Source organism: Agrilus planipennis, unplaced genomic scaffold (genome assembly GCF_000699045.2).
Source record: "Agrilus planipennis isolate EAB-ADULT unplaced genomic scaffold, Apla_2.0 scaffold290, whole genome shotgun sequence".
In the NCBI taxonomy this organism is placed as follows: domain Eukaryota; kingdom Metazoa; phylum Arthropoda; class Insecta; order Coleoptera; family Buprestidae; genus Agrilus; species Agrilus planipennis.
In genome coordinates, this window is record NW_020439344.1 from 232,930 (window position 1) to 249,675 (window position 16,746).

Below are 16,746 nucleotides of genomic sequence, written 5' to 3' on the forward strand. Positions count from 1 at the left end.
GAGAGTGGCTTCGCTCGTCTACGGGATGAAGGGGCTTGATATGGGAGTGGAAGGGAGAAGAAAAAGACAAAACAAAATTATTCATTATTGCTTACTCTCTCGTACTCATTGAAGGGTATGGAGTGACTCAAACTAACCTCATGTAGCGGCTCCTGCGAAGTTAAAGTTTGCCCGGCTCTGGTTTAGAATGAGAGGTTGAAGATTTGGTGACTTGTTTTATATTTTTCTTCGAGGCAGCAGTCTGATGGGATAACAGGGAGTTCGGTGTCTAAATTGATTGTCTTGTTATTATTTCAGGTGTCCTTGGTTGTTATACGGAGTCCATTAGAAAAATAACAGGTACAATTCTGGTGAATTGTAACGAGGGTCTGTCGTATAATTTTGATTTTGTTGATCAGTAAATTTTCACATTTATAAGTGAAGTCGAGTGTACATGTGAAAGCTGCTAGCCAAATATTTTGATCGATTTTTTGAATTAATTCTTCGCTTGCAAGAGTGGTGTAGATTTCACATGTATCAGGAAACAATTTTGATGTTAATAATTGAGGAATGCAGGCTTTGTTGTGAAACAGTTCAACTTCTCCTGATATCCAGATATCAGTAGATAAAGCAATATATGGCGTTGGTGGCAAAAGGATGTGAAATAAGGAGTTTTGAGTAGGTACCGGATAAGGGAAAAGTTGGTACAACTTGAACTGTAAAGATTTACAAAGAGGAATTTCTAATTTAATCAATAAGCCTTGATTTAGTACATAAATTTTGGGTTTGATTATGAAATATTTATAAATTTCACTATTGTCTACTGGAAATGGCAATACGGACTCGGTAACATCAATTTTGTTTAATTCAGTTTTTAGTTGTTCATGGTTGAGGATTGATGGGTGCAACATACCTGCTCTTGCGTAAGATAATGACTCTAAAATATTAGAAACTTCCGTTTCGACTAAACTGTGATTTCAAGAAGAACAGTCACTGTGTTTACCATATGAAGTGCTAGATGATTTTCATTAATTCTGTTTGTATCATTTTTTAATGACTGATCGATAGCTAATAAATTTTGCTGGAGTGTCTTTTCGTTGCCATTTACCTTAGCCAAGGTTTCATTGAAACTTGATAACAATACCTGTAACAGATGTGTTTGTTCTTTTAAGATTTTCAATGTATTTTTATTTGAATTTTGAAGTTCTGTTATGAGTTTATTATATTTAATAGCATCGTCTTTAACTTTTTGTTTTTGCTGAGCTTGATTATTGTGCGCTATTTCATGCAATCTGCTAAGAATGCCTTTTCTCTCGACTAGGTAGGATGCTGACGTTTTTTCATTCACGTGTGAATCTTGGGGATTATTTACATTTCTCGGTTTAATGCCGTATAATATTTCATATGGTACCAATTTAATACTACTATTTACTGAAGAGTTGTAAGATAACACAGCGTGGGAAAGTAATGCTTCATAATTATTAGTGTGTTTATTTGTGTCAATTATTGTGGCAATTGTATCTTTTAAGGTGCAAATAACTCTCTCTACAGCACCGTTGCTTTTAGGNATTAATTTTTAATGAATTTTGAATTTCGGGTTCAATTTTGATTCTAAAAAGATCATACGCGTTTCTATTCAATGTTCCTTTTTTAATAAATGACTTCATAATTGTACTCTTCAAGTTTTAAACGCCATCTAATTAGTTTGGAGCCCGGATCTTTAATACTAAACAACCACGTAAGTGGACAGTTATCCGTTATAATTTTGAACTGGTTGGTTCATTATTTTTGTTTTAATAAAAGGTGTTGTTTCTACAAGAGTTATAATTTTGTTGGTGGAAAAACTGCTTAAATTTTGAAATAAGTTATTTTCGGAGTCTGAATCGCTTAATTGAACAAACAATCCCCGTCTTGTTCGTTCTCCGATAAGTTTAAAGGTTTGGTCTGTTCGAGATATTCAATTTCGTGTTTGGATTCAGAATCTGTTTCTTTCTCAACTGATTCTACCGACTGAATTTTAGGTTTTGAAAACCCCTTAAATGGTGTACCAGAAAAACTATGCTTTTGGTTAAAAGAGTTTGGCTTAAAATTAGATGTACTTGGCTTAGGAGTACTTTCGACGGAAGACTGCATGTTAGTTTTAAATTTATGGTAATTTGAATATTGTTTAGGAGAAATTTTGTCTATTTTAACCTTCTGATTTTTATATTCCAAAAATTTTTGTCTTTCCTGTCTTTCTTTCATTTGTTTATCTATTTCATTCGCTAAACTAANAGAAGGACCCCCTCCCGCCCGTGTAACGCATCGTAACGTTTTACGAGACCCCCCGCCCCCCCAAATTGCGTTACGTAATACTTGAACGCTCCCTTTTTCAATAATTTTACTTTTACAAATTTACCAACTGCACATGCACTACAGAAAAAAAAATCTTTTCATTTTTATTTCCATACTTCACACCTAAATGATTTAATACATTTTTCACATTAGCATAGTTCACTAACTTTTTGTGTCATGTTTCAAGACTATCTGCAACATACGCAGAAAACTCACCCATACACCACATGTTTATCCACAGGATGTTAAAAACATCCATCTTGGATTTTAAGGATATCTTATACAGATCCGTTGCATGTTCAGCGGACGTCTTCAGGATGTAATATGGATAGACGAATGTTTCATACATTCATAAAATATACACAAAGGACATTTGAAAACATACGAATGGGATATTTACAGGATATCTTAGAAATGATATATATGCATTGTATATAATTTATATACATATGTATATAAGTTTGCTACCATACTTCTTGATGGAATAGGCTGTCTCTTTATACAAACGCATATAAATCTCAACCTAACTTTATTGCATACAAACAAAACAATATCTTATTTGAACATTATGAATAAATACAAGGCATTACAATAAGGAATTNCAAATAAAAAAATACTTATTTGAACATGTTATGGATAAATACAAGGTACTAATATTACAATAAGGAATTTCATTTACTTTTGGTGATTAATCGTTTTTTTGCTTTTCGCAAATAATTTTTTATCCCTTCTTCTAGATCCTTGCTTGAACAACTGGATGTTGCCTGATTTAATCTAGGAATAGGAAAGAAACATATGAATAGTTTTTAAAAAGATATTAGTGTGTAACTTATGATAAATCATACTTATCTAAATTTACTTAATGACAACTTATTTTATTAATTAGTAACTTACTTATTATCAATCTAGATAGATGGAGATGACAAAATACTTCCTTCTTTTTGGCACCTAACCAACTATATCTTACAGAAATATCGTCCGACAAAACTTTTGTAAACACTCTCTTTACAAATTCGTAGGGAGTATGTCCGCCAATTCTTGTAATTTCTTGTGCCTAAAAAATATTAACTGCAAGTACTTCTACACAAAGCTAATTAAGCAAATTTACCGATAATAATAATAAATTTTCGTGATTAAGAAGTACATCTATTACAGATTCATTTTTATAGGTATTATTTTCTGGAAAAAGAGATGTAACAGGTAACTGGAATTGTATATTTAATTTATTAGTAGTGCAATTATTATTATCTGCNATCTATTACAGATTCATTTTTATAGGTATTATTTTCTGGAAAACGAGATGTAACAGGCAACTGGAATTGTACATTTAATTTATTCATAGTGCAATTATTATTATCTGCGTATTTCTGACTAATGGTATATTTTTTTTGGGTATTAGATGCTATTAATGAAAAAATTTCAGATTTTTTTTAGCCCTGTATCGCTATCTCGGCAATTTTAGTTTAACCATCACGAAAAAAATATTGTTAAGTACGTTATTATTATCACTTACCTGATTTTTTATCGATTTACTGAAAAAAAATAATTTCACTTACGAACAAGACATAGACAAGAGGTTTACGTTTAATACGATTAATATATACGCTTCAGGAAATCCCATAATCAGGTGGTTACCAGACAACGCTATTCTCTAATCTAATTATTAATCGACAGTTAATGGACTTTGGACTATTACAACCTATGTTATAACGTTACCGCTGTTACAATTTACAAGGGCAAAAGAAATTCTTTACCGCCGTTTCATAAAATGATTGTAATGTAATGACGCCAGTGATACTAACGCCACTTTATAAAACATACATACAAAACATACATATATGCCCACATTTTAGTAGTATGTAATTTATTAATAATTTTATAATACGTATATCTGATAATATCTGCTGATATACACTTGATATATGATGTATGTAAAAAAAAAACATTTTCATAGAAGAAATCTTCTGAAAACTGACAATTTGTTTGTTTAACATCGTCAATTAACTCCATTATAGTGGATTGTAAAATATTTTGCTTCCTGATTATTTGCGTCAAATAAATAATTACATTGTGTTGCGAACAGCGAGTACAGGTTAAATCTAAAAAAGAATAGGTAGACTGCTGAAATATCCTGAATTAATATTAAAAGTTTAAAAATATTAACTGAAAACGGAATGTAGTTAAATAAATTTATTTATTTTGTATGTACACATAGGTACCTGCACTCTTAAAAGAAATATCTTCAATATTATGATTTGTGGAGCTACCTGATAATATACCCACAAATACGATTAACGCAATTAATTTTTGTATACACATTGATACCTGTACTCCTAAAAGAAACAGCTTCAAGCGCAATTATTACTATCTGCCTATTACTGATTAATGGTATTGTAATGTTCGTGGGTTTAACAAAATTTACTTCTAAGGCAGATCACGAAAAAAACTATTTATTTACACTAACTTTTAATACTTATATCACTATTCACTGCGCTATTTATTTCACTGCTATCACTCAATTTATTTCCCGATTCAGTTCTGCAACGGTCAATTTATTTTTTCCCCCTTCGGCGATCGTCTCTTCCTTTAAATACTCGTTTTTTTCCTTTCTGGAACCCTCTAGAAACATCCGGATCGTTTTGTTTTTCTTTGAACTGTTTAACTGCTTTCCAGAAACGCAAGTACGACACACACATTTACAAATACGGCGCACATGAAGAAAGGCGCCCGCAGCTAGTCGGTGAATGGATAAGTCGTTCACGCACACGTGTGCCCGATCGCACACAAACACACTCGTGCTCGCTACACTGCCCCCTCCTTAAGGGGTTTCGTCCCGAAACATTTTCACTTTCCGTTTCGGAAGATCGTGCCGGAATCTGCAGTTCTCGCCTTCACGGCATCCGCTCCGGGAATAGAAGCTACAGTCCACGGTCTTCTCATGATTGGTCCGATTCGGGTTATTACTGCAAACCAAAACCTTCATTCCAGTACGACGGAACAGGACTTCGATCATGTTCCGTACGATCCTCCAATCTAGGTTGTCCAGACCACAACCAAGCTTCGGAATCTCCAGCTTCTGTAGGTTATTCTCCAGAAGATGTCCGCGGAGTTCCATTACTGCGACCCAAAGGTCATCTTCCTTTAGTTACTAGATAATAGATATTGTGTCGTCCGTCAGGCAGACACAACAGTCTTCTTCCCTTCTGTACTTGGTCTTCAAGATGTTCCAAACAGCCTAATCTACATTTGAACTCGGACGCGATACTACGGCTCATTCTGAAATCCCTTGAAACGCAATGGGCCAGAGAATATTCCTTAGATATAGCAAAGAGTTCTCGTCAGATTTTTTGCGTCACCCAAAATCTCCTGTTAACATGGGGCCTTCCTTCATGAACTCTTCGAATGTGGGCTCAGAAGGAATACTTTTTAATAATCTGGCCTGCGTCTCCTCTTCATTTACACCGGCGAATGGAGCCAAGCGATTAAAATGGACTACCTTCGGCTTCCCATTTGGAGATATCTTAATTCGGTAGATCACGTCATTAATCCTCTTCACTAACTTATAGCGTCCTACCCAATTCTGTTGGAACTTAGGTGATAGTCCACGGCGACGACGAGGATTATACAACCAAACAAGATCTTCAGTTTGGTAACCACCTGCTGTAGCCTTGATATCGTAGTTTTCTTTAATCCTGTCACTAGTAATCTGCGTATGCAGACGAACCGACTCGTGGATATCGTTAAGCTTTCTTCGGAGGTTGGTAATATAATCTTCTCCAGCCAAGTCATCTCCTGATTTACGGCCGAATTTGAGGTAATAGGGTAGTCGTAACTCCTTTCCTAAAAGGACACTGGCAGGTGTTTGACCAGTCGTTTCGTATGCCATTACAAATAAAGGCAAAGAGCAGTCACAGTCACTTTGGTGATGAGACCTTGGAGAGATATTTAATCAAGGTCCGGTTCATTCCGTCAACCATGCCGTCCGATTGTGGACGGAGTGGAGTGGTTTGAGTTTTCTTTATTCCTAGGAACTCGCGTATTCCATAGAATATAGCCGATTCAAAATTCCTCCTTTGGTTTGAGTGTAACTCCAAGGGCACCCCAAAACGACTGATCAACTCTTTCACCAGCTCCTCAACTATAGTTTTCGACTCCTGGTTCGGAAGGGCATAGGCTTCAACCCACTTCGTAAAATAGTCCATAACGACTCTGGGAATGGACCCGCCACATCGATTGCTATTCGTTCGAAGGGCCCACTGACATTGTATTCACGCATTGGCGCCCTTGGTCTTTTCTGTGGTCAATTCCTCGCGGCATTCCTCTTACACCAATTCTTGACATCATCCTTACAGTTCACCCAATAAAATCGCTCTCGAACTTTCCCAAACGTCTTATTCAAAATTCTTGACTTCAACCTCATAGTTGAAGCACCCCCTCACCCCACGTTCCTTCCCGCCCCCTCAATTAATTTCCTGACATCCTTGACATTTTCGTCACAAAAAATGTTACAATTAGCTAAATCCGCCGATCCTATCGTCATTGACGCACTAAGTTCGGACCACTTTCCAGCCCTGATTGAAGTCGGCCGCCCAATCAACAACTCAACTAAGTCACTAGATTGACTACACTTCCGTTACACCCTCGAAACATATTCATTCAAGTGCACTCCAATTCGCACAATAGCGGAACTTGACGAAGCTGTGAATCTCCTTTCAAACGAGACTGCCAGCGCTTTCGAGCTCTCCACTACCTTCCGCCCCACGCCCACCAAAGACAGAACCCTCCCCGCAGATATTCATGACCTCCTTAAGAGAAAAAACAAGGCCCGACGTCTGCGGAAAAGGCACCGCGTCCCCGAACGCCGTGCAGAAATAAACGCCTTTCAACGAGAACTAAAATGAATTCCGCAGCGGATCCTTCGATGAATATATCGCTCAGGCAGACACATCCCCGAAGCACTTGGAAAGTGATTTGTTCTCTTCGTAACAGAGCTCCCCATCTTCCGCCACTAAAACAGAACGACTCTACCTTTTCTTTGATTTGAAATCTTCGCAGACTCCTTATGTCTCGATTGCTTCCCACTACCTAGTCCAATGGACCTTGCCGACTTTCACGAGCGTACCAAAGCTGTCTCCCAGAACTTCGTTCCCCTAAATCCTGATTTTGAAATGAACTCCGTTCTCTGAAAAAGAGTAAAGCCCCTAGCGCTGATGGAATTCAAAACGGAGTCCTCAGAGACCACCGCCAAAGCACATAACCGCACTGTGCAACATCACAAACGCCATCATGCGGCTCCACCACTTCCCTTTGGTCTCGAAAGAAGCCACTGTCATCTGTCTACCCTAAAAAGGAAAACCCCTCAGCTCTCCCTTAAGCTACAGGCCCATCAGCTTGCTCAGTTCGTTGAGCAAAGTAGTTGAATCAATTCTTCTCGATCGGCTCTTAGACCACGTGTAGCAAGACAACCTTCTTCTCGATCATCAACACGTCTTCCACAGGAATCACGGCACGGGCCACCAACTTCTTCGTGTATCTGAATACATTTCCGACGACCTTAACAAGCGGCGTCACACCTCCATGCTTCTTCTTGACGTCCAACAAGCGTTCGGCCGAGTCTGGCACGAAGGCCTTACCTCAAAACTCATCGCCCTTAACATTCCACATTTTTTAGTTGGGGTTATCAAGTCCTTTCTCACAGACAAAAGCGTTCGGGTCCGCGTCGGCTATGTTCTCTCTGCCAATAAACCTGTCACTGCCGGTGTCCCACAAAGCTCCAAACTATCACATATTCTATTTAACCTGTTCTGTGCGGATATGCCCTCCGACACTTCTATTTAGACAGCTCTCTACTCGGACGATATTGCCCTCATAACCTCCGCTCAAACCATTTCTCCAATGCACAGGGAGAATTAATAAGTTTCTGCCCTTGCTCCTAAACTGATACCGAAAATGGAATCTTTAACAAGACCAAATCGGAAGCAATTTTCTTCTCTCGTAGGTCCCGAAAACTTATCTCCATCTTAGTAAACAACCGTCCCATCAAGTCGAGCAACTCTGTCACCTACCTAGGCGTCATTTTCGACAGTACCCTAAACTGGCGGCTCCTCATCGCAACTACCCGTAACAAGGCAATGGGTGCATTCATCGCACTCAAGCCTTTCTTCCGAAACGACTCCATCGCCCAACATACGAAAATTCGTGCGTTTAACGCAATAATCAGGAGCATTTGCTCCTACGCCATTCTCGTCTGGGACTGCGCCCTTCCTCACCACCTGAAACCTCTTCAAGGCACCTACATGCTTATCCTACGTTCCGCACTAAACTATCCCTGGTTCGTCAGAAACACCCAAATTCTGAAAGAAGCCGGTTTACCTTCTCTTCCTGAGGCTGCAATCTCATTCGCAGCAAATCTCCGGGTCTCATTGTCTTAGTTTTTTGTGCGAGTGTCCACCCATCACTCTCGAGGTGGACCAGCTACTCCGACAGTACTCCCCTCCTACCCGAATCCCCCATCGCTTAACCATTTTCCCTTCTCAACGCTCTCCCAAATCCCAACCTTCTATTCTCTTCCAGGGGATGAATAACCCTGAGGGTTTATCTCCCCACTCGAGAAGGGGTTTTAGTCGGTAAAAATCCGATATTGCCTCCCTTCAGAAGGTGTCTTTTGAGGATTTCCCCTCCTTGTTGTCAACGCAGCACTACCACTGAGGGTGTCAGCCGCAGTAGCTGACGAAACGTCTGGACAGAATAATTCACTTAACGGCCCTATAACCCGAGTCTTTATTCTACTATGGATTCCTGCCGTGAAAGCATTTGTTCTTATAATGGTATATTTTTTTCGGGTATAAGATGCTGTTAATAAAAAAAAATCAGTTTTTTTAGCGACCTTGTATCGCTATCTCGGCAATTTTAGTTGAACAATCACGAAAAAATATTGTTAAGTACGTTAATATTATCACTAACCTGATTTTTTATCTATTCACTGAAGAAAAATTAATTTCACTTACGAACAAGACATAGACAAGAGGTTTACATTTAATACGATTAATACATACACTTCGGGAAATCCCACAATCAGTTTACCAGACAACGCTATTCACTAATGTAATTATTAATCGACAGTTAATGGACTACAGCCTATGTTATAACGTTAGCACTGTTACGATTTGCAAGGGCAAAAGCAAATTCTTTGACGCCGTTTTTTAAAACGAATGCAATGTAATGACGTCAGTGTTACTAACGCCACATTATAAAGCATACTATAATGTTCGTGGGTTTAACAAATTAAACTTTTAAGAAGAAAACTATTTATTTACACTAATTATTATTGAACTTAAAAGCACTATTTTTAAAACGAATGCAATGTAATGACGTCAGTGTTACTAACGCCACATTATAAAGCATACTATAATGTTCGTGGGTTTAACAAATTAAACTTTTAAGAAGAAAACTATTTATTTACACTAATTATTATTGAACTTAAAAGCACTATTTTTAAAACGAATGCAATGTAATGACGTCAGTGTTACTAACGCCACATTATAAAGCATACTATAATGTTCGTGGGTTTAACAAATTAAACTTTTAAGAAGAAAACTATTTATTTACACTAATTATTATTGAACTTAAAAGCACTATTAAATTATTACTAAACTTAGGTAATTATTCTATTTATTTACAGTACTGTTACTAAATCACTATTCACTGCGCTGTCAATTTATTTCTAGATTAACTTCTGCGACGGTCAATTTATTTCTACTCTTCTCGGCGATCGTCTCTTCCTTTAAATATTCTTTTGGTTCATTTCGGGAACTTTCTCGAGCCTTCCAGAAAAGTCTCGTTTTCTTTGAACTGTTTAATTGCTTTCCCGGAACGCAGGTACGATACACACGTTTACAGATACGGCGCACATGAAGAAAGGCGCCCGCGGCTAGTCGGCGAATCGTTAAGCCGCTCCACACACGTATGCCCGATCGCACACAAACACGCTCATGCTCGCTACAATACTAACAATACGTACATATGTACCAACATTTTAGTAGTATGTAATTTATTAATAATTTTATAATACGTATATCCGATAATATCTGTTTATATCCACTGTATATCCGATGTATGTCCTATAAAGTCACTTGTACACATGACCAATGAGGATATACATAGTATGTCCTCAACTAATCCCTTAAGGAAATTGGACATGATAGACGCAATAGGGACGTAATCGTACATCCATAGAATATTACGTGCTGTATGGGCATTATTACCATTCTTTTCTAATTCAGGCAGCAAAACTTTCATTTGCATAATAAACAATTTAGAGACTTCTGTTCTTCTCTTGCCTATAACAACAACTTTACCATTTTTGACAAAATTGCTAATAATCTTGTTTGACATTTCATCGTAATCTTTATTGAGTGTTGCACCTACAGAAAACAGATTTACGATAGCTCAGGAAGTTTTACCAATTTTTCTTCAAACAAATTGATTAAAAGTAAAATATTACAATACAACAATAAACTTAAAACTAACCTGAATCTATACAATTGTCAACAGCAAACCATTATTTACAATATACACAATCACAACTCTTAATACGAAGTTCGCAGGTCGGAGTCCAATTACGAACTGAACTCTCAAACCAACAACAAGCCAAGCATGACTAAAGTAAAGCTTACATGTATATGTGATACGATAAAAGTTCCAACAAAAAAGTTTTTAAAAAGAACTTTATTTTAAAAGTACAAGATAGTGATTATCATGCCTAGTCTGAACCTAGAATGATTTAAGTTTTCATAAAAGAATACAATATTGATAATTTGTGTACTAAGTATTTCTATATAAAATGATAACTAGCTATAAGTTTGAGAAAATAGTGTCCTTGAAAAGAATCGTCGTATTTAGCATGTAACACCTCCCCTTTGAAATGAAAAGTTAATCTTGTAATTAATTTTCCAAGGGTGTCGGAGTCTTGTACTGTCTTCTAGATGTAATGACCGGTGAAGTTTGGGGTGAAACCTCCTTTATATAGCTTATTGGGTTAGAAGTTGACGTTGTCTGATACCGGACCACGGGTTTTTCTCTAGCTGTGGTGTTGTAGTTGACAATTCGTGGATGACAAATCAGATTTAGTCTACAAAATTTGAAGCATCCTGGACAATAACAATAAACCAAACAAACCAATAGTAATGTTGATGTAATTGTAGCCAAAGTACCAATAATTTCCATATATTTTTGAAAATTTTCTTTCTTCTTCGGTATCGATTTTGTTCTTAATGCCCATGAGTTATGCTGTGGCCAGGTTTAAACTCTCTTGATTTAAGTAGTTTAGAACAGAGCCGGGCAAACTCGGCTCTTTTGACTCCCGAGTGCTCCTCAAGGTTAACCAAGTAGCTCCTCATTGATCCTGCGAGGGCAAACTCGGCTCTTTTGACTCCCGAGTGCTCCTCAAGGTTAACCAAGTAGCTCCTCATTGATCCTGCGAGTGCGAGTGAGATGATTCTTTCCTTTTCTTATCCCTTCCATTTCGTAGGTGAGTCCCCTCTTCCATAGCCAAACCCAATAGTTTTGCGAACGTAGTAACGAAAATTTTCGTAGGTATTATTTAAGTTGCGAGAGTGGCTTCGCTCGTCTACGGGATGAAGGGGCTTGATATGGGAGTGGAAGGGAGAAGAAAAAGACAAAACAAAATTATTCATTATTGCTTACTCTCTCGTACTCATTGAAGGGTATGGAGTGACTCAAACTAACCTCATGTAGCGGCTCCTGCGAAGTTAAAGTTTGCCCGGCTCTGGTTTAGAATGAGAGGTTGAAGATTTGGTGACTTGTTTTATATTTTTCTTCGAGGCAGCAGTCTGATGGGATAACAGGGAGTTCGGTGTCTAAATTGATTGTCTTGTTATTATTTCAGGTGTCCTTGGTTGTTATACGGAGTCCATTAGAAAAATAACAGGTACAATTCTGGTGAATTGTAACGAGGGTCTGTCGTATAATTTTGATTTTGTTGATCAGTAAATTTTCACATTTATAAGTGAAGTCGAGTGTACATGTGAAAGCTGCTAGCCAAATATTTTGATCGATTTTTTGAATTAATTCTTCGCTTGCAAGAGTGGTGTAGATTTCACATGTATCAGGAAACATTTTTGATGTTAATAATTGAGGAATGCAGGCTTTGTTGTGAAACAGTTCAACTTCTCCTGATATCCAGATATCAGTAGATAAAGCAATATATGGCGTTGGTGGCAAAAGGATGTGAAATAAGGAGTTTTGAATAGGTACCGGATAGGGGAAAAGTTGGTACAATTTGAACTGTAAAGATTTACAAAGAGGAATTTCTAATTTAATCAATAAGCCTTGATTTAGTACATAAATTTTGGGTTTGATTATGAAATATTTATAAATTTCACTATTGTCTACTGGAAATGGCAATACGGACTCGGTAACATCAATTTTGTTTAATTCAGTTTTTAGTTGTTCATGGTTGAGGATTGATGGGTGCAACATACCTGCTCTTGCGTAAGATAATGACTCTAAAATATTAGAAACTTCCGTTTCGACTAAACTGTGATTTCAAGAAGAACAGTCACTGTGTTTACCATATGAAGTGCTAGATGATTTTCATTAATTCTGTTTGTATCATTTTTTAATGACTGATCGATAGCTAATAAATTTTGCTGGAGTGTCTTTTCGTTGCCATTTACCTTAGCCAAGGTTTCATTGAAACTTGATAACAATACCTGTAACAGATGTGTTTGTTCTTTTAAGATTTTCAATGTATTTTTATTTGAATTTTGAAGTTCTGTTATGAGTTTATTATATTTAATAGCATCGTCTTTAACTTTTTGTTTTTGCTGAGCATGATTATTATGCGCTATTTCATGCAATCTGCTAAGAATGCCTTTTCTCTCGACCAGGTAGGATGCTGACGTTTTTTCATTAACGTGTGAATCTTGGGGATTATTTACATTTCTCGGTTTAATACCGTATAATATGGTACCAATTTAATATTACTATTTACTGAAAAGTTGTAAAATAACACTGCGTGGTATAGTAATGCTTCATAATTGTTAGTATTTTTATTTGTGTCAATTAATGTGGCAATTGTATCTTTTAAGGTGCAAATAATTCTCTTTACAGCACCGTTACTCTTAGAGTGGTATGAAATGGTGTACGTGTGCTCTATAAATAGTTTTAGTTTTTCTAGTTTTGGTAGAATTTTATTAAGGAATTCGCCTCCTTAATCAAAATGAACCCTTTTAGGAATGCCGATAGTAACTTTGAATTTAAGAAGGTGGTTTGATACCTCTTGAGCTGATTTGTCACTCAATAAGTAACATTGAATAAATTTAGTCAATTGATCCTAGATTACTAAAACTGTCCGCTTGTATTTTTTTGAAAAGTATATTTCGGCTGTATCTATATCTATGCGTTCAAACGGATATGTTAGCGTTTCTGTAATAGTCATTGCACTTTCGTACGATCTTCTCACTGTTTTATTTCTTTGACACATTTCACAATTGTTAATATAATTTGTTACATCGTCCTTGACTCCTGACCAATCGAAGTATTCATGAATTCTATTTAAAGTTTCATTTATACCCTTATGTCCGTACGCTGGCGGGTCGTGATGAAGGGAAATGATATGTTGTTTACTGTCCGGATTACCTGAATTCTTATAGGTGTTATTAATTTGTATTTCCTGATCGTCGGGAAAATTTAGTTTGTTTCTAAGATAGTTAATAACTTTTATTAATGTATCGTTTTCTTCTTTTGATACGGTAAATCGCAACAGATCATTAGAAGATGCCAAAGTTAAAATAATTAAGACGTTTTCAAATAATTCTCTAGGATTTTGATAATTGTTTGTTACATATGTTAAGTTAGGGTTTGATTGCGATTGTTTAAGTTCGATATTTTCATTGAAACTGGGATCTTCTGTGTAGTGAAGTTTACCTTTTTTATTTTATCAGATGAGAAGAGAATTTCGTAAGTATGATTTTTATCGTTTAATTTTCCTACTACGGTCTTAGGTGTGTCATAAGATCTTTCGTCCGTAAGAAATATATCATAATTAATACCCTCTGTTGTATCCGTAACACTTCTTTCAAACATATTAATTTTTAATGAATTTTGAATTTCGGGTTCAATTTTGATTCTAAAAAGATCATACGCGTTTCTATTCAATGTTCCTTTTTTAATAAATGACTTCATAATTGTACTCTTCAAGTTTTAAACGCCATCTAATTAGTTTGGAGCCCGGATCTTTAATACTAAACAACCACGTAAGTGGACAGTTATCCGTTATAATTTTGAACTGGTTGGTTCATTATTTTTGTTTTAATAAAAGGTGTTGTTTCTACAAGAGTTATAATTTTGTTGGTGGAAAAACTGCTTAAATTTTGAAATAAGTTATTTTCGGAGTCTGAATCGCTTAATTGAACAAACAATCCCCGTATTGTTCGTTCTCCGATAAGTTTAAAGGTTTGGTCTGTTCGAGATATTCAATTTCGTGTTTGGATTCAGAATCTGTTTCTTTCTCAACTGATTCTACCGACTGAATTTTAGGTTTTGAAAACCCCTTAAATGGTGTACCAGAAAAACTATGCTTTTGGTTAAAAGAGTTTGGCTTAAAATTAGAGGTACTTGGCTTAGGAGTACTTTCGGCGGAAGACTGCATGTTAGTTTTAAATTTATGGTAATTTGAATATTGTTTAGGAGAAATTTTGTCTATTTTAACCTTCTGATTTTTATATTCCAAAAATTTTTGTCTTTCCTGTCTTTCTTTCATTTGTTTATCTATTTCATTCGCTAAACTAAAAGCTTTTTCTAATGTTACAGGTTTTGATGGTAAAACTGCTATCTCTAACTCATGATTTATGTTCATTAAAAATACAGTTTTGGCTAATTTATTAATAAATTCTGTAACAGCGACAATTTCTTCTTCTGTTTCGTAGTCTTCTGTTGCAGAAACTACCAAGTTGTCTCTAATCAGTGAAATTTTATTGTAAATGTCTTTAACGCTGCTGTTTACTTTGGGTCTATAACGAAATAGATCTCCTACTAAACTTTCAGTACTTTTTTCTAAACCAAAATTATTTTCAAGGTGGCGTTTAATATCTGGCCATTCATCTACTCTTTTAGAAAGAATAATTTTGCTTGACCTACCAGTTAATTTTGTTAACGAAATACTGAGTACCTATCGCCAGCACCGCAATTACTAAAAACAACATCCACATTTTCATTAAACTGATGGAGAGGTATGTCTAATCATAACTTAGGAATTAACTCCGTCAATTCCCTTCTTGAAAAGTTTCTTTCCTCGTTTGAGGTCATGTTTCCATAACTATAGTAGAAATTTATATAATTTAGAAAAAGTAAAGGTATTTGTAAACCTGTACAGTTTGGTAAATTGGTTATTTAAAGGATCACCAATCTTGTCAATAAGATGTTTGCTATGTAGAGGTGCAAGTTCATGGGTCCGAACAGGCGGAAATACAATTTTTGATTTTCCCTTAGTCGGAATGTCTCCTGAAGGTGTACCTAAGTACGAAAGGTTTCTATGGACAACACGATGTTCCACTTCTCCAATGAGTTCTCAATGTTAAATTACTTTTGTTCGAAAAAAAGGGTTCACCACTATATTCCCGAAAAAGTTCACAAATCTGTTCGAGAAAAGTTCACCATCAAATTCCCGTAAATATTCACTAACCGCCTACCGACTGCGCCAACTGATACGATAAAAGTTCCAACAAAAGAGTTTTTAAAAAGAACTTTATTTTACAATTACAAGATAATGATTATCAGACCTAGTCTGAAACTAGAATTATTTAAGTTTTCATAAAAGAATACAATATAGATAATTTGTCTAATAAGCATTTCTAAATAAAATGATAACTAGCTGTAAATATGAGAAAATAGTGTCCTTAAAAAGAATCGTCGTATTTAGCATGGAACGTAGATGCATATTATCTTATTAAAAGTGTTTATGATCAAAATGAAGTTGAGGACATTGTCGTTTCTTATGTTGGGGTCATTTCCAAAAAAAACAAAATAGGTACTACTCGGTAGAGGATACTTAGCAGAATGTGTTCCTAGTCTCATAGATATTGTCAATGATAAGCATAAAATAGGTAAAGTCAGAAGGAAGGCTGATTGAACATTGTTAACTCCTTATACTGCAAAGTAGAATTTAACAATTTGGGATTATAAATTACTGTATTTGCCGTAGAAATAGTTGAATTTATTAGGTTACTTGCAATAATCTCAATTTTAGACATGTTTCTTTAAAAATTATTTCAAGTTTCTTAATTATTACAATTAAATTTGTAATATCAGGTAAAATACCCAGTAAATTTATTTCTGCATTTCCTCCGTATAATTTCCTACTGTGGTTAATTTTAATCATTTTTATTACAGCAGCTTTTTCGCACAACATTG